This window comes from Leptonychotes weddellii, chromosome 10, assembly GCF_054177405.1.
Source record: "Leptonychotes weddellii isolate Sample4059 chromosome 10, ASM5417740v2, whole genome shotgun sequence".
Classification (NCBI taxonomy): domain Eukaryota; kingdom Metazoa; phylum Chordata; class Mammalia; order Carnivora; family Phocidae; genus Leptonychotes; species Leptonychotes weddellii.
This window is the reverse complement of record NC_138378.1, coordinates 49,419,017-49,443,708: the sequence shown is the minus strand read 5'-3', so window position 1 is coordinate 49,443,708 and position 24,692 is coordinate 49,419,017. Positions and strand designations below refer to the sequence as shown.

General features: G+C 40.0%; 1 pseudogene; it reads left to right on the top strand.

The window, feature by feature from the left end:
• Window positions 1–7,431: 7,431 nt before the first annotated feature.
• On the top strand, window positions 7,432–18,314 carry LOC102743086 (baculoviral IAP repeat-containing protein 3 pseudogene; annotated as a pseudogene).
• Window positions 18,315–24,692: the final 6,378 nt, after the last annotated feature.

The following is a 24,692-nucleotide window of genomic DNA, read 5'->3' as shown; positions in this document are numbered from 1 at the left end:
TCCTCCCCTCCCGCTACCTTCTTCTTCTTCTTTTTTTTTTCTTAACATATCTTGCATTATTTGTCTCAGAGGTACAGATCTGAGATTCAACAGTCCTGCACAATTCACAGCGCTTACCAGAGCACGTACCCTCCCCAGTGTCTATCACCCAGTCACCCCATCCCTCCCACCCCACCCCCCACTCCAACAACACTCAGTTAGATCAACAGCACTCTTAAAGATAAGGCAAATCTTTTGAAATGTCCTTTAGGTTCTTGTTGAAGTTTTGTTTGTTTTTTGTTTTAATCTCAATTCAAAAAGCTAACTGACTTACTATGTGATGAGATCATCCATCCTTTTTATAAGGATCCTCTAATAAAAACCAGCCACCCCTAGTGGTTGAGCTTACAGCCTGAGTCCCACAAACTTCATCAGACTTGGTGCAATTACTGATCCAGAATTAACATAAAGCTTTGAAGCACAGGGTCTTTCTCTATGCTTGAGGGATTGTGCGCAGGCCCCTTGAACCCAAAGATAGCCCTGTTGACAGTAAGTTCCATCACCAACTGGGGGATGGGCATTAAAGAGGGCAAGTGATGTGATGAGCACGGGGGGTTATAAGCAACTGATAAATTATTGAACACTACATCTGAAACTAATGATGTACCCTATGTTGGCTAATTGAATTTAAATTTAAAAAAACCCAGTAAGTTCCCCCTGTATTTTATAAAGAGGGACAGAACGTGGGCTGCAAATCTGGTGCTGTCATGGTCCACCCCCGCCCCGTCCTGGGAATGATACCAGAACAAAAAGTCTCATGCACATGTGCCCTGGAACTTTTTCAATTTATACCTCTAGATTTGAAACAGAATGAAGGGGAGAAAAATAGATGGACTTCTGCCTAAAATCCCATGCACTTGAGATCCCCTCGTCTTTGCCTTCCAGTCCCTGGGGGCCCTAGTCTTTAAGGCACTTAGAGACCCACCCATCATGTTGTTTTTGAAGCCTGCAGACTCACCTGAAGTTGAGAGGTGAGGTCTTGCTAGAGGATTGGATTTCCAGGAATCCACTTAACCAGAGCACCTGAAGCCAAGTGGCTGCCACCGCAAGTCAGAGTTTGGTTTCTCGGTGTTGGACTTTGCCTATCAGAGGTCACTATGGCAGCTGGCTTGGTAGTTTCCTGAAAAACACAGTGTGTGCTGCACATTTGGGAATGTTATCCCCCGGACCTTGTCCTAGGTAGGTTCTATGTGGTGGATAACAAGACCCCAAAGACCCAAAGCTCCCTCAGTGAGAAGGCGGGGTACCGAGGAGGATTTCTTTTCCTCCAGGATGTGGTGAGCACAGTGCCACAATTACCATTTAGAGGAAAGCCTCCATCCACATGTGAGGAAGTTCAGAGGCTAAGGATGCTGAGAAAGAGTCACAGACTAGCCAGCATCTTGGTAAAGCTAACAAAAGACTTTCTCCTTTTCTTTGCATTTCCTTGCCCATGCTCCCTCCTCCAGGCAAATCAGATATCTTCTGTGGTCTTTGCAAGGCGACAGGACACTGGTCTAGAATGTACTGTGTCCTGGGCTCTGACAACATGCAGTTCATCCTCCTTATTCATGGATTCTGTATTTGTGATTTTGCCCATTCGCTAAAATTTCTTTGCAACTCCGAAATCAATACTCCTGGTGCTGTTGCAGTATTCATGGACATGCACAGAATGGCACGAATTTGACTCACCCACTGTGCATGTCCCCACCTGATGTGGAGCAAGGCAATGCTCTGCCTTCTTGTTTCAACTCTCATATTGCAAACAAGGGTCTTTTTCGCGGTCTAGTTAGTACCAAGATCTTTGCATTTTTGTGCTTTTTGTTGGTGATTTCATGGCTTAAACTGGCCTCCAAGCCTGATGCTGAAGTTGGCTAGTGTCCAAAGCACAAGAAGTATTTGCAAATCAGTGTTCACAGTGACTTTATAGAACATAATTACTGGGAGTAATGAAAATCAATTGTATTTGATTGGGAGATGAGTTGTAATGGCTGAGATTCGTTTTTTAAGTTTTACGAGTATCAGTGGGGTTGGTGATGTAAAAATGCTTTAACCTTGGAGCATTTTGGGAAAATAGGATGCATGAAGGATACCATTGGATGAAATACACTGTGGAGGGGTATCTGGTAGGAAAGGACCAAACTGATGCTAAATAAAGGGATCAAGGACTCCCCTGGCTGAGTAGTAGAATAAAAGAAATAAGTAGAAAACGACTTGGATTTTGGTTTTTAATTCAGAGTAAATTGACCTAGAGGTTAATTTCTTCTTGAGGTCTTAATAATGGAAACCAATTTAAATTGGGGACTTTTTTTTTGTTGCTGGAATTGGGATATGATTGTATTATCATCCTGATTTATTGTTTATTTCCCCTGGTCTATAAGGATATTTTATTTGGCTTCACTTAAGGCTAGAAGGAGATTAAGCCATGAGTTTTTGTCCTCAGTTGAGAAATGTATTTAATGTCCTGTGCTGACCCCTTGTAGAGCTGTTTCGGTGCTCAAGCTAACCTTCTTTCTCCTAGGAACAGAGGATAGTGGAACAGTCTCAAAACAGGAAACAAGACTCCCCTAATCAACCACAAATCTCTTCTCCCAAAGACGATATCGAAAGAGTAAGTCACACGCTTGATTGCTAAGCCTGAGGAGTCAAGAGAACTAATAACGGGAATGTTAGAAGTTGCCTTATCCTCCCTTCTTCATGTTTCTCTTAAAGGGCTTTTGTTACTGATGAGACTGGGGTCTAACTTTCAAGCAGCACCTTATTGAAAGGATGGACCTGAAATTCTGTCAGGGTGGGTGACTCTTTATCTCCCTCTGTCCCCTCCTTCTTGTCCTTAATTCTCTCCTTCTTTTTATATAGAAGACACAGGCTTACCTTACCCATGGAGTTATGAAGGTAAATCAGAGTCTTATGGTTCCAAGTCTTGTGTTGAGGTAAGAGGCTCTGCTTTTTTTTTCTCTCTAATCCAGATTTACTGTTAACGTTGACTGTATATCTTAATCCATAGCAGATGTTTTGTACATATTCATCAATGGTAAAACCCAGAGAAGATTAGTATCCTGGAAACCCCATTAAGAAAGAGCACAGGGTTGAGCCAGAACCATGATATCAGGGAATGACTCCAAAGGTGGTCTGAAGGGGAGTGGCTGGGTGGCTCAGTTGGTGAAGCATCCAGCAATTGGTTGCATCTCAGGTCATGATCTCAGGATCGTGAGATGGAGCCTCACGTTGGGCTCCACACTCAGTGGGGAGTTTGCTTGAGATTCTCTCCCTCTCCCTCAGCCCCTCCTGCTCACACATTTGCTCTCTCTCTCGAATAAATAAATAAATCTTAAAAAAAAATAAAACAACCCCCCCCCCAAAAGTGGTCTGAGGAGTCCAATATCACTGGTCAAAGGTGTAGAGGGCAAACTCAAGTTCAATCAGCACCTGATTTAAATCACAAAGAATCCGACCTGCAGAAGAGATGAACAGTTTCAAAACTTCTGTTTGATGTTTTATTTTCTTCAAGCGGGCATCTGGGTTAGTGATTCATAGATATCTGAGGACTAGAATTTAACATGGGAGAAGGAGAAAGTCAGCAATGAAGTGAGGCTCAGACTCCTTGGCCACTGGTGCCATTGAGGGTTCATCTGAAGGGGAGACCCGAGAAGGTGAGGCTTCTCTCCATTCTGCAGGTGCAGTGAGGGGTGTGGTCCTGTAGGATTTCAGCCTGACAGGTGCATACACAAGGAGTTGCTCCCACTGGCATGCTCACTGTGCTCAGGGACAGAGATTTTCAGATCCTTCTTGTTAGGGAAGAGAAATAGCAAAAAAAAAAAAAAAAATAGCAATTGAATTAAAAATGGTCAGAGGACCTGAACAGAATTTTTTTTTCTGAAGAAGACATACGAATGGCCAATAGGTACATAAAAACATGCTCAGCATCACTAATCATCAAGGAAATGCAAATCAAAACCACAATGAGATATCACCTTACACTCGGAAGAGTATCTATTATCACAGAGACAAGAGAGAACAAGTGTTGCTGAGGATGCGGAGGAAAGGGAGCCCTCATGCACTGTTGGTGGGAATGTAAATTGGTGCAGCCACCATGGAAAATAATATGGAGGCTCCTCAAAAAGTTAAAAACAGAACTACCATATGATCCCACAATCCCACATCTGGGTATATATTTAAAGGAAATGAAATCACCACCCCCAATAAGATACCTGCACCCTCATATTCATTTCAGCATTACTCACAATAGCCAAGAGATGGAAACAACCTAAGGGTTCATCTATGGATGAACGGATAAAGAACATGTGGTATGTGTATGTATATATACATACAATAGAATCTATTTCAGCCACAAAAAGAAGGAAATGCTCCTATTTGTGACAACATGGATGGACCTTGAGACATTACACTTAGTGAAACAAATCAAACAAAGATAAATACTGTTTGATATCACTTATAGATAGAATCTAAAAATGTTGAACACATAGAAGCAGAGACTAGAATGGTAGTTTCCAGAGTCTGGGGGAAGTGGGGAGATGATAGTCAAAGGGCACAAACTTTCAGATATAAGATGAATAAGTTCTGGGCAACTAATGTACCACATGGTGACATAGTTAAAAATACTGTATTGTAGGGGCTCCTGGGTGGCTCAGTCGGTTAAGCATCCAACTCTTGGTTTCAGCTCAGGTCATGATCTCAGGGTCGTGGGATCAAACCCCACATTGGGCTCTGTGCTCAGTGTGGAGTCTGCTGGAGATTCTTTCTCCCTCTCCTTCTGTCCCTCCCCCTGCTCACTCTCTCTCTCTCTCAAATAAATAAATATATAAAACCTTTTCAAAATACTGTAGTGTATAATTGAAAGTGGCTAAGAAAGTAAATTTCAGTTGTTCTCACTATACACACACAAAAGAAGAAGGTCATTATGTGAGGTGATGGATGTGTTATTGTGGTAACCTTATTGTGGTGATCATTGAGCAACAGATATGTGGATCAAATCAGCATGTTGTGCACCCTAAATTTACACAATGTTACATGTTAATTATATCTCAATAAAGCTGGAAAAAAATGTTCCAGAACATTCCAGAAGCCTCTGGTTCACTTCTGTCCTTAAACTATCCCTTTGTTCCTGTCACACCTGACCATGGCTACTTTTTACACATATCTCAACCCTCTTCAAACAGAAGGAATGCAATTCTGAAGGCCCCTCTTTACTTTCTTACCCAAACATCTGCCTCCACTGTGTCATCCTCAACCTTTGGTTTCAGTCTGGTTCTACTTACCTTCAGTGTTTAACTGAGACAATCTGTGACAGCCACTGGATCCTCGTGACTCTTTTGAAGTGGTGTGTTTAAATGGTTACATGAAGCTTGAGAGCAGGCTGCCTGGGTTTGTTTCCCAGCTCCAGTTTTTACTAGCTTTGTGACTTGGGGAAAATTTTTTAACCTTCTCTGTTTCAGATTCATCATCCTATAAAGTGCCTGCAGTGCCTACCTCCTAGGGCTGGTTTGAAAAAAACATATAATAGCTATAAAGTGTTCAGTGAAGTGTCTGCCCTCTAGCAAGTGCTCCTACGTGTTGGCTTTTATTAACATGTGGAAGCAGAACAGGTAACTCTTCTTGAGGTCTTCCTGTCAGAGGAAAACAATCGTTGAATGGTTCTATCCAGTAAATGACAAAGGATTTTTGTTTTGTTTGAAAAAGCATGTTTATTTTCTGTACAACTACTTCTGTTTATTTTCTGTACGGCACCTACAATCACAACATGCACTTGATATAGTCTTCACATAATACTTCACATAATACTTTGGATAGTCTGTTGAAAGTTTCCATTGGTAAATTATTCCACCACCAATGGCCGGTGGGTCAAACCAAGAGGTTACCATATGGTTTCATTAATACCACATGTTTTTTCCCAAGTAGCCATTGCAACAACGATTGAGTTAATCCTCGTACGATGAGCGAAGGCACAGCAGTATCATTAACCTTAACTATAAATCTTTAAAAATTTATGTGGAATGTTTTTATAACCAAATCTGGGTCTGTAATGTCACCATGCTGTAGCATCATGTTGCATTCACAGTGATACTGCAAATACGACAATCGCCAGAAGCAACTGTCTCAGAATTGTCTGATGGTGGTACCCACATCCTGGTCTTGCCCGTTTTGCACGTGAACATGATCACCTGCTGAAAGTGTTAGGAGCTATAAAGGGAGTTGCTGGATCCCCAAGGGTGTGTTTTCTCAAGGTGGCCCACTTCTTTTGACAGATTCTACATCTCCATATTGTTTAACGCAAAGGCAAAATGCTAGGGCAACTTGTCACGACCTGAGGAGGTGTTGGTGGGTCTTAATTGATCCATAGATTAAAATGTTCTGGGTCAGGCATTCCTTTTAAGAGCTCTTTGTAACAAACAGGTCTCTAAGAGATAACTGTACCTGCATAAAGGAGACAAACTAATAACATAAAAGAAGCAAAAGAACAAAAGTTGAATCATATCAGCTTCTAACAAACATTATTAGTAAGTCACATGTCATAGAATTTTTGGAATTGTTATGGAATATCCTAATACTTTTACTGAGATTAAAATATAGGCCTACTTCTGTTTCATCCAATGTTCTTACCGAGGATTGCGTTTGACCTGCAATTGGGGCCACTAATTCTACCCTGTAACAAAGAGCAAGACAAATAACAGAATAGCAAATAGCACCAATCAACCTCAGAATTCCTGCAAGAATCTGGATGGAGATTCAGAATTTTTTTTTAACATAACACTCCAGGGAACCACGCCAAAGGATCAGAGTTGACAACAAGTTGGAATCTTTCAGTCATTCGTAGTTTTCCATAGTCTTCCCCTTTCTATTTTAATGAGCCAATCGCATCACAGGAGAGTGACACCTCAAGAAGATGACTTTGAGCCACTCTTATCAGGGAGCCTGATGTGTGCGTCTTAGAGCCACACACGTGTAACCCTGGATCTGGCTTACTGCTGTGAAGATGGCGATTCATGGGAATCGAGGCCAATGCAGGAGACTACCCTGACTGTGTGTGCACATGAGAGGCAAAAAGGCAGAGATGAGTGCAGGAAGCCAGGAGGTAGCAAAAAGCAGAAGCTGATGTCAGAATTTGCGATGTAGGGAACTAGAAACAGAGAAGAGCCTGTGGCAAGAAAAGTATATAAGACTACTTTAACTTCAGGTATGGGACATTGTTTGCTTCAGCAACAGACTCCTCTGCATTTCGCCTTGGAAACAGCCAGAAAGAAAAGCTTGGGCATAGGAAGAAACACCTGGGATAGAGATGTGCGTCTAGGCTGCCATCTTGCAGGCAGGTGTGCAACCTCGAGGTAAGTGAGGCTGTGAGGGAGAGAGCCGACGTAGGGAAAGTGGATATGGGGCCGGGACTGAGTCAGGAGGATGCCCGCAGGTAAGTGGCGGATAGAGGAAGACAGCTAAACGAAACACAGTAGAGGGTTTTCTGAGGAGTATACGTTTGCTGAGAAATAAAAAATGTAACCAAAGAGGTGCCTTCAGTGATTATAGAGGCAGAGTGATTAAAAGTGCCAACAGTGGCAAAATCATTTACTGGATTTGACCACACTGAGGTCATCGGTGATTGTAGAATGAAACTCTTGGGTCTCTTTCCACCTCCATTTCAGACAAGCTTCTTCCCATTTTCTGCGATGGAACAAATCTCACGATCAATAATAATCACCTCCCTGCACTAGATCCTCAGACCTCTTCTCATCTAGCCTCTCATCAGCATTTGACAATGTTGACCACTTTCCTTTGCTTAATTCCTCTCTTTTCTGGGATTTTGATGTGCAAGCTACTCTTTGTTTTCTATTAACCCCAAAACTGCTCTTCTGTCTCCTCTCCCTGGCTGTTGTCAAAGTTGCTCAAAGATTTATGCTTGTCTCTCTTCACTTCTCACTTTATATTCCCTCTCTGATCCCACCTGCATCTGTGATTTCAATGACCAATGAAATAGTAACAACTCCCCATAGTCAGTCCCAGTATCTCTGTTGAGTCCATACACTTAGCTGGTTACTTGACTTTCATTTGAACGTCTCAAAAGTCCCTCTCAACTCAGCATTTCCAAAACCAAATTCAAGTTATCTTCCTCTCAAGCCAGACTGTGCATGCTCCAGTCTTCTACCTCTGTTCCACAGCTTAGGAGTGGGAGCACTGTCCATTCTGCTATGCAATCTGGAAGCCTCTGCTTTCTCCTCATATCCATTCTATCACCAAGTCCTGCTAATGTAACCTCTTCAGTACTTTTCTCCCCCTCTGCTACCACCACATTGGTTTAAGCTACCCTCCTCTATCACTATCTCTATTGAGATGACTTTATTACTAATTTTGCTATTTTAAACATTGCCCTGAAGTTCTTTGATGTATCTCACATTGACAAATGAAGTTTTATGTTCCGTGCCCTTGAAATTGGCTGCACTTGGGACTGCCCTGACCAATAAAGTCTCATTAAAGTAGCCCTGTGTTACTTTAGAGTTGGGTCATAAAAGGCAGGGCAGCTTTATCTTGCTTGCTAGAATGCTCATATTGGAGCCCTGAGATGCTCAGATCACCATGCTCTCAGGAAGTCAAGCCACGTGGAGGGGCCACATGTAGGCATTTTTGTTGGCAGTTCTATTTTTTGCGCTATCTCAGCCAAAGCCTAGACAAGTGAGCGATCAAGTCATTTAGATGATTCCAGACCCTTCACTCCCAGTTTTTAGTCTTCCCAGCAAAGGTCCTAAGCATCATGGAACAGTGGCAAGTAATGCCTGTTCTCCCTCTGCCTTCTGCTCTCTCCATCTCCCACCTCCACCCCAACTGTACAAGTTGCAGAAGCACTAAATCAATCAGCATAATCAAAGATTGTTCTAGGAGATGAAAGGTACAGCAAAGGGAATACAGTCAATGGCATCATGATAACAGCATTGTATGGTGTCAGATGTGGTGAGCGTAGCCCAATATACAGACTTGTCCAATCACTATGCTGTGCACCTGAAACTTATGTAATAGTGAGTGTCAACTATACTTCCATAAAAAAAAAGCTGAGAAATTTAGGGGTAATTTGTTGAGCAGGAATAGTAACTGAAACACTGATATATCCCATCTATGTCTGCACATTGCTACTTTGTTCTTGACACTGCAGAGCCAGAGTAATCTCCCTACTTAAAACTGTTCAGTCGGGTCCCACTGCTCTTAGGCTAAAGATGGAAATTCTTTTGTTTTTTTAAGATTTATTTATTTATTTTAGAGAAAGAGAGAGAGCACATTGAGTGCACAAGTGGGAGGGGTGGGAGAGGGAGAGAGAATCCTCAAGCAGACTCCCTGCTGAGCGCAAAGCCCGACACAGGGCTCAATCCCAGGACCCCAAGATTGTGACCGGAGCCAGAATCAAGAGTCAGCCACTTAACTGAGTCACCCAGGTGCCTCTAAAGATGGAAATTCCCAATGTGACCTCAAGGATTGAGCAGGCGTCTCCACCCTCATCTTGTAGCACACACACAACCTTTGTCCTCTGATTTCAGTTCTCTGTGTCCCCCACCCTCCTTCCTGCCATGGTGCTCTGCTCCGTTTCCTTTGCCTGCTCTACTCTTCCCCCGCCTCTTCCCCTGAAAAGGGCCATTCATGCTGCAGGTCACACAGCAGTCATGCTTCCTCAGGGAGACCTCCCTTGGCTGCACAACTCTAGGTCACATTTCCTCATTGCATGCTTTCACTGACCCCCATTCCTCTTGGCACAACAGTTCCCACTGTCAGAGAGTTTGCACTTTATTTGGAAGGTAATAGGAAGCCACTGAATGATTTTGAGCGGGTAATTGACAATGAGATGTAAAATATATCCAAGCAAGAAGCATGGATACATTTTACATATTTTGTTGTGGTTGTTTGTTTTTGTTTTTGGTAAATATCGCATTAGTTTCTGTTTCCTGCATTAGACTGTCAGCTCAACATGTCAACAGACCATGTCTGTTTCTGCTCCCAGGAGTATTCTTGCTGCTTTGCATGGATCTTTGGTTTTTAATTCATGTAACACAGAGTATATACTTGGGAGGATGAATGAACAAACCTTGGGGGTTTAGTTACAAGGTCAACGTTTTTAACCATTATGGTTTATGGCACAGCTTTAGGTTATGGGGAGGGTAAAGAGATGAAGTAATAAGTCTGTTCTTCAGGAAATTACAGTCTGCTTGGGGAGAGATGCATTACTAGGATACGTACATCACTACCTCTGATGGTTGAGCATCTATTGTAAGACAGACACCATGCTATGTGCTTTATATCAACCATGGTATTTATTCTTCACCACTCCTATTTTATAGATCAGAGAACCAAACCTCAGGCAGGGTTTGAACCAAAGACTGATTCTAAAAACTAGGCTGAACGCATGAGATTTTTCTTGGTAGAAAATATTTTAAGAACAGCAGTGGGAAATAAAGTAGATTGAATCTGATTTTCAGGCTAAGGAATTTTGAGTTTATTCTGTAAATAGTGGTTGATCTACTAAAAGATTTTGAGCAGGAGACTGCTGTAATCAAAATTGATTTTTCAGTACCATGAGCATCTGGTGTTGGACTAGCCTTCTTACCACAAATAACTAGAGGAATGGACAATGCTTATTAAAAATTCATCCAGACTTTGGATGGCAGGCACTGTATACCTTGAAAGAAGGAAAGCTATTTAGGTAACTCCCACATTGCCTGAGATTTTTGCTTGCAGGCACTTTCTGAACTGTAGTGCAGGGCAGGGAGCACAAGCGTTACTGTGGTCATCCTTAGCTGATAAGACAGTGACCTGAGTTTGGAGATGTCTTTTGGAGATGTCTTGATGGGGAAAGAATACCAGAGAAAAGGGAACTATACAGAGAAGCACCAGAAGTCCTTTTGGGGATTTGGCTAAATACGAAGCTGCACACACACACAGTTTGAACAAAGAACATCTATTGAAGCTGTGAGCTAAAAATGAGATCCAAATCTCTGTGAGAGGTAGGAGATATTTAAGTTTTTATCAGCCAAGCCAAAGTGGAGAGACCTTGCTGAAACTGAGTAGTAAGTAGAGCTAGTCCACCATGGGTAAAGCTTAATCTAGACCCACCCAAAGAAGCTTTATAATAAGCTTTCAAAAGATCAAGTGGATCCACAAGTAAATTACTTCTTACTAGAACAATAGTCACAATTCAAGGAAAATAACAAAATCCAGACACAAAACAGCATAGCATCCCAAATATCCAACATAAAATAAAAAAAATCACAAAACATTCAGAAAATCAGGAAAATGTGACCCCCAAACCAAGAGAAATAGAAACAAATATGAGAGAGATGCTGGAATTAGCAGACAATGATTTTTAAAATAGCTATTTTAATTACTTTCAAGCTTTAAAAAAATGTGACCATAGTAAGGACCAAATAGGACATCTAAGGAAGGAAATGGCAATGAAAAGGTTAAAAAAAAAAAAAACCCAATGGAAATCCTATAACTAAAAAAAAAAAAAAAAAACCCCAAAAAACCAATATCTGCCATGAAAAAGTCTTTCAGTGGGCTTAACAGTAGATTGAATCATGCAGAAGAAAAAAATCAGGGAACTTGAAGACAGGGTAATAGGAACAGAGACTATAGCATAGAAAAAGGAAGAAAAGGTGGAAAAAAAGAAAGAAAAGAGATTCAGGGACTTGTGGGACAGTAAGAGTCTAACACAACATCAAAAGTCTCAGAAGGAAGAAAGAGATTTAAATACAAAAAATATTTAATGAAATAATCATGAGAACATTTCAAAATTGGGATGAAAAAAAAATTCCAGAATTCTAAGAAGCTCACCAACCACAGACAGAATAAATACAAAGCAATGGCATGCATAATCAAATTGCTGAAAACCAGTGATACAGAGAAAATTTAAGCCAGAGGGGAGGAAAATATATTACCTATAGCAGAATGATAAAAATGATTGCTGTGTTGTCAGAAACAGTGCAAGCCAAAAATAATGAAACAACATCTGTAAAATGCTGAAAGAAAAAAAAAAAACCACTTAACCCAGAATTTTATATCCATTGAAAATATCTTTTAAAAAGGAAGATATGTGTTGTGGTGAGTGCTGTGAATTGTGTAAGACTGATGAACCACAGACCTGTACCTCTGAAACAAATAATACATTATATGTTAATAATAAAAAAGGAAGGTGAAATAAAAAATATTTGTATGCAAAGCAAAACTGAGAAAATGTATTACCAACAAACCTTCGTGAAAAGGCAGGTTAAAGGCAGTTCTTCAGGGTAAAGGAATGTGATCCCAGGTGGAAACAAATTACACGAGGGAACGAAGAGAGTAAAACATGGTAAATATGTGGGGAATATGTTTGATAGTGGATTTAAGACATAATTTACTGTTTAGAGGTGCCTGGGTGGCTCACTGGATTAAGCGTCTGCCTTCAGGTCGGGTTGTGATCTCAGGGTCCTGGGATCGAGCCCCACATTGGGCTCTCTGCTCAGCTCTCTCCCTCTCCCTCTGTGTTCTCTCTTTCACTCTCTCTCAAATAAATAAATAAAATCTTAAAAAAAGACATAATTTACTGTTTAAAGTAAAAAGTAACTAACCATGTATTGTAGGGCCTTAATACGTGTACAAGTAATATGTATCACAACAATAGCCTAAAGGGGGAGATAAAACATATTGCTTTAATGACTTTAATGTTCTTTCATTTTATTTACATGGTCTGAACTACTGGAAGGTAGACTATGAAAAGTTAAAATGCATCTTGTAAATCCTAGGAACCTGTAGCAATAATAAAAATAAACAGGTTGAGATAATAAGCCAATGGGGAAAAAATGCAATATTAAAATAATTAATCCAAAGGATGCCAGAAAATGATGAATAAAGAATAATAAATAGGAAACAAACAGCACAATGATAGACACAAATCCAATATTAATATTTACATTAAAATATTTACTTTGCTAATTAAAGACAGAAATTGTTAGACTGGGTAATAAATAATAAATAATACCAGTACTAATAATACAAATTTCTGGTGTCATTCAGATAATACTCGGCTACTTACTAAGTAAGTCAAGTCATGGTGGCACTTATCATTTTACACAGTGCCTCTCTTGAAGAAGAAAATCTCTCTGCTAACAATGCTTTTGATTTCTTCCACAGCAAATAGAACTTGCAAATTCAAAACTAATCTTCTGTAATTCAATTCTGCAAATATTTGAAAAAAATTAGGAACGTTTATAATTCCATGTAGTTACCACATCTGTTTTGAAATAATGTTTCAGAGTAATGAGAATGTATAAAACAAAGCATTTGGCTATGGAAACATTGGAAAAACAAATTTAAAGGATGTTGTAAATTCTAGATCTTTATCTGATAAAGTTAATCACTTTGAGTACGACCTGAATAAACATTCACAGTGGATTCAATAATATGAAGCTAGTAACGGGATAAAGAAAGGTTTATGGAGAGGGGAGGAAAGTAATGGGAATTCAGTTCACTGTGTGCATGAAGCAAATACAACATAGACATGTGAGTGTCTAAGATATCCTTAACATTACCAATGAGTAGGATCCCAATCCACTCAAGATAAAGTAAATTATACTACAGAATCATAGGATTTTAGAGCAGTTAAAAGAAACGAAAGTAAATGGACTAAATCCCCCAATTAAAAACAGAAAGTATCAGTCGGGATTATTAAAGCAAAGCCCAAGCATATGGTGTTTACAAGGCACATAGCCAGTAAAAAGACACAAGTAAAATGAAAGTGGGAAGTATGCCATGTAAACTCTATCAGAAAGCTGGAGTGGCTGTATTAATATCAGACAATGTAGATTTTTAGGACAAGGAGTACTGCCAAAGAAAGAGACATTTCATAATGTTAAAAAAAAGCAATTCATCAAAAAAGTAATAATTATAAAGCATATGCCCCCCAAAAAAGAGTTTCAGAACACAGTAAATAAAAATTGCCAGAGCTGAAGTGAAAAATCACCAAATCCACAATCATAGCTGGAAATTGCTTTGATTTTCTTTCAGGAATATACTCTTAACCTTAAAACAGATCCAAAACACCCCCAACCTCTTTATGATATAAAAAACTCAATAAACACAAGTGATTGACCCAAACTAACTGATGTTTACAACAGTTCACCCAATAACCACAGAATATTCTTTTCAAGTGCATATGGACCATTCACCATGATAAACTATATTCTGCATCATAAAACAAGTCTCAATACTTTAAAAGTATTAAAATCATACAGAGTGAACTATCTGACCAAGAGAGAATGAAATTGGAATTCAATAACAAATAGGTGTCTGAAAAATTCCTAAATTATTTGGATATCAAATAATGCACTTTTATATAATCAATGGGTCAAAGAAAAAGTTATAAGAGAAATTAGACAATACAGGGAACAGAATGTGTGCACATGTGTATGTGTGTTTATATGTATATATTTGTGTGACAAAATTAAAGCAGTGCTTAGAGAGAAATACATAGCTCTGATTTATAATATTCATGAGTTATAATAGAAGAGAGGAAAGGATTAAAATCAGTGACCTAAACATCTATCTTAAGGAAGACAGGAAAAGAACAACATTACAGTCGACCCTTGAACAACATAGGATTGACCTGCCTGGGTCCATTTATACATAACTTTTTTGTGATAAATACAGTATAGTACTGTAAATGTATTATCTCTAACTCCTGCATTGTTCAAGGGTCGGCTGGAATCAAACCCGAACTTTATATTTCAAGGTAAAAAGCTGAATATTTTCTCCTTAAGAACAAGCAAGATATCTACTCTTCCCATTTCTATTCAGTATTATACTAGAGGCCCTAGGCTGTATAATAAGACAAGAGATAAAAGACATGAATATTGGAAAGGAAAAATAAAATTATCTCTGTTTCCCAAAGAAATAAGTCTGTATGCGAAAAAAATCACTCAAAGGAATCTAAAACATAAAAGCTTCTAGGGCTAATAAGTGAATTTACAAGGTCATAAAATGCAAGATCAATATATGGAAATACTTGTTTTTCTATACCAACAACGAATAGTTAGAAAATAAAAATTTTTTAAAGAATATGATTAACAATATGTGTAAAACCTCTACATTTCAAACTATAAAACATTGGTGAGAGAAATTAAAGTAGATATAAATAAATGAAGAGATATAGAACATGTTTATGGGTTGAAAGTCTAAATAATTCTAAAATGTCAATTCCCTTCAAACTGATCTACTGATACAATGTAATTCCAATCAAAATTCTGGAAGATTTTTTTCTTTTGCAGAAATTGCCAACCTGATTCTATAACTTATATAAAACCATAAGGAACCTAGAATAAGCCAAAATAATTTTGAAGAAGAAAAAGTTGGAAGACTCATAATACCTGATTTTAGCACTCACTATAAAGCTATGGTAATCAAGACTGTGTAATACCAGCATAAAGATAGACAAACAAATGAATGATGAAATAGAGAGTCCAGAAATAGGCCTACAAGTATATAGTTTTGACTAAGACCTTAAATTACTTTATTGAGAAAAAGATTGTTTTAAGAAATAGGAATATAAGAGCTACATATCTCTATAAGAAATCTACCTAGATTCATATTTACATTACATAAAAACCTTAATTTAAAATGGATTAGAGATTAAAGGTAAAAATTAAAAATATAATATCCCTGTAAGAAAACAGAAAAAAATTCACTTCACAATCTTGGAGTAAAAAAAGATCTCTCAAAAAGGACCCTAAAAGCCTTAACTTAGAAAGAAAAAATATGTATTCGACTTCATCAAAATGAAAAACTTCTGCCCATGAATATTTACACAGCATCATTATTTATAATAACTCAAAATGGAAACAACCCAGTGGCCCATCACCTGGTGAATGGCAAACAAAATGTGGTCTGTCCCTATGATGGAATACTACTCAGCAGTAAGAACAAGTGAAGTTCTGATACAGGGTAAACATGGGAGGGCCTCCCAAACATCCTACTAAGTGGAGGAAGTCAGGCACAAAGACCACAGAGTGTGTTTCCCCTTGCATGAAATGTCTACAGCAGGCCAATCTACAGAGACAGAATGCAGATGTGTTTGCCTGGCACCAAGAATGGGAAGAGTGGTTCACTCTAAGTGGGCCTTCAACTGTCTTGTTGCAGTGGTGGGGATGTCCTAAAACTGGATTATGATGGTGGTTGCACAACTTGCTAACTTCACAAAAAATCATTTGATTGTACACTTAAAATAAGTGAATTTTGTGGAATTAAATTATGCCTCAATACAGTTGTTGAAAATCATTCAAAATTGTACAATGAGTTGGAAGAAAGAAATGAAAGGACAGTACAAAAGATAGAAATGGAAGGTACCTTTTAAAATGTTTACAGTGAGTATGTGTAACCCATTTCAAAATTAAACACATTTAAAAAAAAACAATGACTTTGGGGGTAAACAAAAAAGATGTTGATAACAATGGAATATAAATATCAAATAAATAAATATCAAATGTTTGAGCAAGAGATCTGAAAGACTTCTGTGATTAAAATCTCTAAATCTGTAAAACTTTTTTTATAATTTTAGGTTTTTTTCTTTTTTATTGTTAGTCACCATACAGTACATCATTAGTTTTTGATGTAGTGTTCCAAGATTCATTTTTTGCATATAACACCCAGTGCTCCATGCAATACTTTTCTAAAAAGCACGGAAGAGGACTTAAATACATGGAATGGCGTGCCAAGCATCTGGAAAAGGACCCTCATCATTGTAAAGACAGCCATTATCACTAAATCAATCCATAAACCAAATCAAAATTCTGAAGACTTTACAAAATGAAACCTAGAAACTCGACTCTAAAATTTATCTTTCCCTATCAAATACACACATATATTAAATAGAAAGTTACTGGTCTAATAATTGACAAATAGAACAACAGGGGAAAAATAAAACTTTCCATAAGAAGATTCAAGCCGGGAAACAGGTTCAAATATCAAAAATTCCAAGGTGTGAGTACTTGATAGGCATCAAAGGACAAGAGTTCATCAGTCAAATTCAAGCCAGTTACCCTCATCTACTTGAACAGCTGTTATCTACTTCAGACAACACAGAAGATGAAAATGAAAATGTTGAATCACCAATTGTCCATTTTGGACCTGAAGAAAACCGTTCAGAAGACGCAGTCATGATGAACACCCCCGTGGTAAAGGCCACCTTGGGAGATGGGCTTCAGTAGAAGCCTGTTGAGGCAGACGGTGCAGAGTAAGATCCTGACCACCGGGGAGAATTACAGAACCGTTAACAATATTGTGTCTGATTTTACTTCACGTGGAAGACGAAATAAAGGAAGAGGAGAAAGAAAGAGCAGCTGAGAACAGAGAATCAGAAGAACAGAATGGTGCTTTTCCAGCATTTGACTTAAGTGCTCCCAATCCTGGATAGTCTGCTAACTGCCGGAGTGATTAGTGAGCAAGAACACAGTGTGATTAAGCAGAAGGCACAGACGTCTCTGCAAGCAAGAGAGCTGATTGATACTGTGTTAGTAAAGGGAAGCTTTGCGGTCACCATATTTAAAAACTCTCTACAAGAAACGGACCCCGTGTTATACAAGCGTTTCTTTGTGCAACAGGACATAAAGTATATCCCCCCGGAAAATGTCTCAGATTTACCAGTGGAAGAGCAGTTGAGGAGGCTGCAGGAAGAGAGGACGTGTAAAGTGTGCATGGACAAAGAAGGTTCCATAGTGTTCATTCCTTGTAGCCACCTGGTCGTGTGCAGAGACTGCGCCCCGTCTCTACGAAGATGTCCTACCTGCAGGGGCGCAGTCAAGGGCACAGTGTGTACGTTTCTTTCATGAGGAAGATCCCAAACTTTGTCTACACTTTAAAATTAATGGATTAAATGTATTGTAATTTTGACTACTATGCTGGTTGGTTTCCTTAAGATATTTATCTATTTGCAACTCAAAACTGTTTGATATAAATATATATCTAAACGCTGTGAGCCGTGTGTACCTAAGAGAGAGTGAGAACGATAGGCTTTTGTTCATGTGAACAAAGAGACAGCACTACAGGCACAATACTAAATCAGAATTTCCTCACTACTGAACTCACAAGTGAATGAAGCTTTCAGAATTTTAAATACTTTGGAGTCGTATTAAGAAACAGGAGCACGGATTATCTGCCTTTCTTGATCCAAATCCTGTATGTAGAAGGTCTTGATATTTGTTGAATGACTTTTTGGGGACCTGGTGGTTTTGTAAAGAATTCTGTGATGAACATTTTAATAAAGCCATAAAATTAAAAAAAAATGAGGACTCATCATTGAATTTGATTTTACCGCCAACCCAGTAAAAACGAACTTAAAGTATAGATTCAAGTTAAGTAGACAGGGAAGAGGATGTGGCACACATCTAAACACGGTGCCTGTTTTCATGTCACATTGGGATGCCCTGAGTACGGCAACGTCTCTGTCAACCTTGTCCAGGTGTATCCCACATCCAAGCTAAGGGCCCAAATGTGGGATGAGCCGGGGAGCACCTGACAGGGGAATGGGTGGGGTGTGTTGACAGCTTTTACCTGCCTGCGGAGTCTCCAGGAGGTATTTGGATCTCTGGGTCTTTTCCCAGGAATGGTAAAACCCTAGCCAAATGAGCCTGGGATCAGGAAGGTGCTGGCAAAATACCTTTATCCCTTACTGGGGCAGCCAACTTGGCCTCCTCTGTACCCTTTCAGAATCCAGTTCATAGACCTGGAATCATGGACAGATCCAGCTTAGTTGTGGCCACTCTTAGAGAACCATTTGGATCCAGCAGATAATAAATACATACATATATACTTCTGCTCATATTGGAAGACAGTGTTAAGAAAATGAATAGGCAAGGTACAGAACAGGAAAAATATTCACAAAAATTTACATTTGAAAAAGTTCTTTTATCCAGAAAAATAAATATATATGTCCAAAATAGATGTATGTTCCTTATGACCCCACAGTTCCATTTCTAGGTATATGTTCAAGAGAAAAGAGAACAAATATTCACAAATAGACTTGTACAAGAATATTTTTAGCTGCCTTTTTTTCACAGTATCCCTGAATTAGAAACAATTCAAAGTCTGTCAACATGAGAACAAATGAACAAATTGATATAAATCCATAAAATGAACTATTATTCAGCAATAAATAAGCATGAACTACTTGAAACCCATAGCAACATGGATGAACCTCAGAACCCTTATGCTAAGTTAAAGAAGGCATGCACAAAAGAGTACGGAATATTTGTTTTTACTTATATGAAGTTCTAGAGTAGGCAAGTGGAATCTATGGTGACAGAAATCTGAACAGTGATTTCCATCAGAGGGCGAGGAGGTGGGAGTGGTGGAAATTGCCTGAGGTGATATGGTAGCCAACCTCCAAGATGGCCCTCGATGATTTCTCCCCAGTATTCACAATGTTGTATAATTCCCTCTCACATGGTACCAGGCTTGGCCTGTAATAGAATAAAGCAAAAGTGAAGGCATGGTATGCTTCTTCTGAGATTAGGTTACAGACATCGTAGCTTCAGCCTTATATTCCTATTCTCTCTCTCTATCTCTCTCTCAATCTTCCTCCTTCTCTCTCATTCTCTCCAGTACTCTGGATCATGTCACGAACATCCCTATGGAGAGGCCAACATGGTAAGGACCCAAACCTCTTGCCAACAACTGAGTGAGCTTAGAAGTGCATCCTCCAGGTCCAGTCAAGTCCCCAGAGACTGTGGTCCTGGCCCCCGGCTTGACTGAAGCCTTAGGATAGATGCTGAGCCAGAACCACCCAGTTAAGCCACTCCCAGACTCCTGACCCTCAGAAACCACGTGAGATAATAAAACAGAAAGCTTGTTGCTTTACATTGCTAAGTTTTGGGGGATAACGGGTTATTTAGCAAGACGTAACTAGTATTGGTGGGCATAGGGGAGCTTTTGGGGGTAACAGAAATGTTCTATATCTTGATTGAGGTGTCAGTTATACAGGTTTATGTATATGCTAAAAAAAACCCATAGTGCTATACTCTTAATATCTGTGAATTTATGTAAATTGTAACTCAAGACAATATATTGTCTATATAAAAACATTTAGGTTTAAGAAGTTTCTTAAATATCCAACACTCAGGCACAGTCTTGGGAAGATGTGAACCTTTTGGCAGACACCAGAGACAACTGAGTAATAGATACTATTGCTTCTCATGGCTTCCACCATACTTTGCAATATCTGAGCAGACTCTTCAGGTCTTTCCTATGGCTGGCAGTTTGGGTGGTGAGAACGTCCCTGTGAATAGGTGCCCAATATGAAAGTATAATTCTCAAATTGTTAAAATCATAATTCTCATAGGAGTAGGTAGTATCTGTCAAAATTTAATTAATGGGGGAAACAACAGGACATCAGACTAATTCCATAAATTTATGAGAAACTGGAATATTGAGATAATATTGCTGAGTTGGTTACAAAATTGCTTAAACCATGTCTGTTATGTTATCTTATATGTCAGACAGGAACCAAAAACTCATCTGACTTATCAGTTTTCTGCAAACTAATCTCTAACTTTGCAGAGTTGCAAAATAGCTGAGCTCTAACCAATTTTGAGTCAAAATTACATTTTTTTGTGTGTGAGAAAATGATGATTTCCAGACTGGTTTGTTAAAAAATGTCCTACTCTTTTTTACATTATTTTCAATATACCTTAAACACCAGTAAGCCTTTTGTTGATTTCAGATTGAGGATCTCCAACTTATTTTTGTCTTTTGTCTTTGGTGTTCCTTAGAATGAATGTGTTGGGAAAACCAGTCGGCTAAGCAGAGGGTGTGCAGGAAATAAGAGGAGGCCTCAAAGATGGTCCAGGTTATGGCCTATGAATGCCTGAGGAGATGTTGGTGGTGGAAAGTAGGAGGACATAGGAGAAAGATACTGTGTTGTTAGAATCAATAAGATTTGGCACCTGGTTGAACATGAAGGGCAAGGGAGAGAGTTCCAACGTGTTGAGCCAGGGGACCAGGGGCCCATTAATAAACACAGAAACCTTCTGCACTTAGGGGCAGAAGGAGAGGGAGTGGAAATTGGAAGGAGGGGTCAGTGAGGAAGCAGAAGAGCCAAGACAAAGTAGCAACTTGACTTGGGGCGCCCTTATTTGATGGTTCAGAGCATGGCGTAGGAGTCCTATGGATAAGGGTTTACACTTACGTACACTGTGTATGCTTAAACAAGTTACATCATCTCTCCAAGCCTGTTTCCTCTCTTATAAAATGGGGGAAATAATAGCTCCTTCCCTGGATCATCCTGAAGATTAAAATAAAAGAGAGTGTAACTATTCAGCACAGTGCCTGCCACATAATAGCAATGCAGGAATAACTCCATAGCCAGCACCATTCTCACAGAGTCCCGGGTGCCTAGCATAGAAGGGGAGAGCCAAAGGATGACGTGGCAAAGACAAATTCAGGAGACTGGAGACTGAGAAAAACCCACTGGATTTTTGTACTTAGGGCATTGCAAACTTCAATGAGAACAGTTTTACGAGACAAGCAGGTGGGGGTAACTGGACTTCAGTGTTAAGCAGCGAGTGGGGCACAATGAAAAAGTTGGGCACAATGAATGTAGGGGTTATTTTATTATTATTATTATTTTTTTTTGGTGGAGTTGAGAATGCAAGCCTAGGGTGTAGATCAGGGAGTGGCAAGGCTGAGGAATGTTCTTCGTTCTGGCTTTTCTGAGAGTGGGGAAGACTGGGATATGCTTGTAGACTGAGAGGAAGAGCCTTGTGGAGGACACAAGGAATGACAGTTGGCAAAAGATTTTGGGGAGACGAAAACAGAGTGGGTTGAGCGAAATTTTTTTCCTCAGCACAAGGAGGGAAGAAGGAGAAAAATGGGAGAAAATAAAGGGAGCTTGAGTTGAAGAAAAATGCAGTGAAATATATATCTGTGTTATCGTCATAGAGGGGTGACAGGCTGGTCTGCAGAGACTGTGGAAGTGGGGTGTGCACTTGAGGGAGCTGGGAGCTGCATGGCGTGGGCCCACATTGGGGAGAATCTGATAGGGAGACCATGCAAGAATTGAGAAGCGGGTGTGGGGGCTGGGTAGGAAGGAAGGAGGGGTGACATGGCCTATGTGAACAGGAACGGACTGAGGACGAGGATGGCTAAGGTCAGGACAAAGAGCAGCTTAAGGAAGAGTGAGTAAGGCATATGGGAGGCTGGGAGGAGGAAGAGAAACTTCTAAGATCAAGTTTTAAGTCCAAGGATGATCAACTACGGGTTGGTTCCAAGGTATGTCTCTGCCTAAGTGTGGTTGAGGCAGAGTGGAGGTGAACTTTGTTCAAAGTATAGGAACTTCCAGGTGTGAAATAAAGCCACAGAAATGGAAGCAAGAGAAGTGGGGCAGCCAGCCCCGGGGGTCACACCTTCTTAGTGTGGGGGTGTCCAGGCCAGAATCACCTTGTGGGAGTCCCGTCAAACGGTCAAGGTGGGACCAATTTTGAAACCCAGTCTGTCCCCTGGTCTGTGTGCAGAACAGCTTCAGAAGGCCTGCTGGGGACAGGGAACTTTTGGCTCGTGTCAGGGAAGCAGCCTCCATTCTCTTGTGATTTAGCTTTGCTCAGTGAGAACTCTCTTGAAAGGTCTGGGATACCAAGTTGCTCTGCCAGGTGGTACTCACCAGAAATAGAAGTCTCTTGTGTTTAGAGCACCCAGAAACCCCAAACCCCTTGTAACCACCACTGCAGTGGGGGGAAATGACTGTGTTTCCAATTAAGCAGTATGGGTGGAAAGGCTGGGAATTTCTGAAGAGAGGAAGTTGGTTTGGCCTCAGAGTTCCTTTCCTGTTTGTTTGTTCAAATTAACATTTCAGTTTGAAAGTCTTAAACCTCCTAGGGTTATGATTTCTATCTGTTTCTGATGGGACTGTTTTCACCCTGGAAATAGGAGTATGGGACAGGCTTGAGGCAAGTTTGCAAAACAGAAGACTGCCAGGCATCTTTTTTTTTTTACAGATAGTCCCAGGCAATTCTGGCTCATTATGTGTGGGAATCACAGTTGAGAAATACTGCTCTAGGTGCATATTCCAGCTAAAACTCCTCTCACCTATGTGATAGGCAAGGAAAGGAACCTGTACTGATTCGTACTAGAATGTGAGTGACTAATAGGAAATTATTGCATTCAGCCTCCTGTATCTCAGGATACAGTTACATCTCAGCAGGGACACACACTTAACTCAAAGGAATGACAGTGGTGGTGGAGTGTCTTCCCAGGTCCTGTGAAATCACATCACATGGCAGAGGACTATAAAGAAACATGCCCTCATAAAGAATGGAATGTGTTTTATAAATGATGAATGAGTAAATATTCTCTTGACTGTAAAGAGTTTATATGGGTAAAAGGCTTTTCTACCACACACATTCATTAAAAAAAAAAAAAAAGAAAAGCAACATTCTTTGTGGATTTACAAGTCTTTTAACGATCCGGGCCAGATAATAGATCAATGAGATAGGAGCCACACCTTACGACTGCATAACTCTGTCATTTTATAAAGTGTTCTTCTTACTATATCCCCCAACAATTCTATTAGTACCATGATTATCTTTATTTCCTAGATTAGGGTCAGAAAGCCTGCTTTGCTCTCAGTGGTAGAACTAGAACCCAAACCCATGTCTTCTCATTTTAGCAAAAAATCTTTCTGGCTCTTCACAGCGGCCCCTGACATCATAGCTGACCCCGCAGAATCTTCTTCAGACCTGTCCTCCAGCAGCGTGGTCCACAGGCCGCCACTGAACCTGTCAGGTATCTTCTGCTCTCAGGAGATCATAATGTAAAAAAAAAAAAAAAAAAAAGGAGATCATAATGTTTCCAGTGTTTGTAAATATTTAGCTAAATTTGTTGCAGATGTCTGGTTTCATGTTGAGAAAGAAGACTTTTGTTTCTTTTTTTTTTTTTAAAGATTTTATTTATTTATTTGAGAGAGAATGAGAGAGAGCACATGAGAGGGGGGAGGGTCAGAGGGAGAAGCAGACTCCCTGCCGAGCAGGGAGCCCGATGCGGGACTCGATCCCGGGACTCCAGGATCATGACCTGAGCCGAAGGCAGTCGCTTAACCAACTGAGCCACCCAGGCGCCCAGAAGACTTTTGTTTCTGTTAGGAAAATATATCTAGATGGAGAGCAATAACAGCAGTGTTCAGCATTAAAGAGGGTGAGGCTTGAAGTTGAGTAAAAGAAGCCAAGCAGCACAGCCGGTAGGTCTGGGAGTGGAGGGAAGGGTTACTAAAGATGTCAGAGAGAGGAAAAGAGGCACAGAGAAAGGAGTGTGGGGAGTAGGCAAAAGAGAAAGGAAGGGAGCCAGGAAAGAGGAGTGATTTCTTTCAGGAAGGGGTGAGGAAGTATAACCTGCCTGATGGCAGGTGGAGGGTTTCTCTGTGGGTGACTCTTAACGGTTTAACTACTTCTTGGGGGAAGCAGTTACATGGGGAGTGTGATATGGGAAATGCCATGTGCTACACCTTCGCAGCTGGGATAGATGCCATCGGCAAGAAGCACTTCTTGTCAAAAAAGCTTACAAAACCCTCTTTGTAGTGTCCCTTGGAGAATATGTCACGAAAGCAGATCCCTGCAGTCTGAACATAAATAGTACCTACTTAGAAATACGGTGCGCGGAAACTTCCTCCAGAGTCA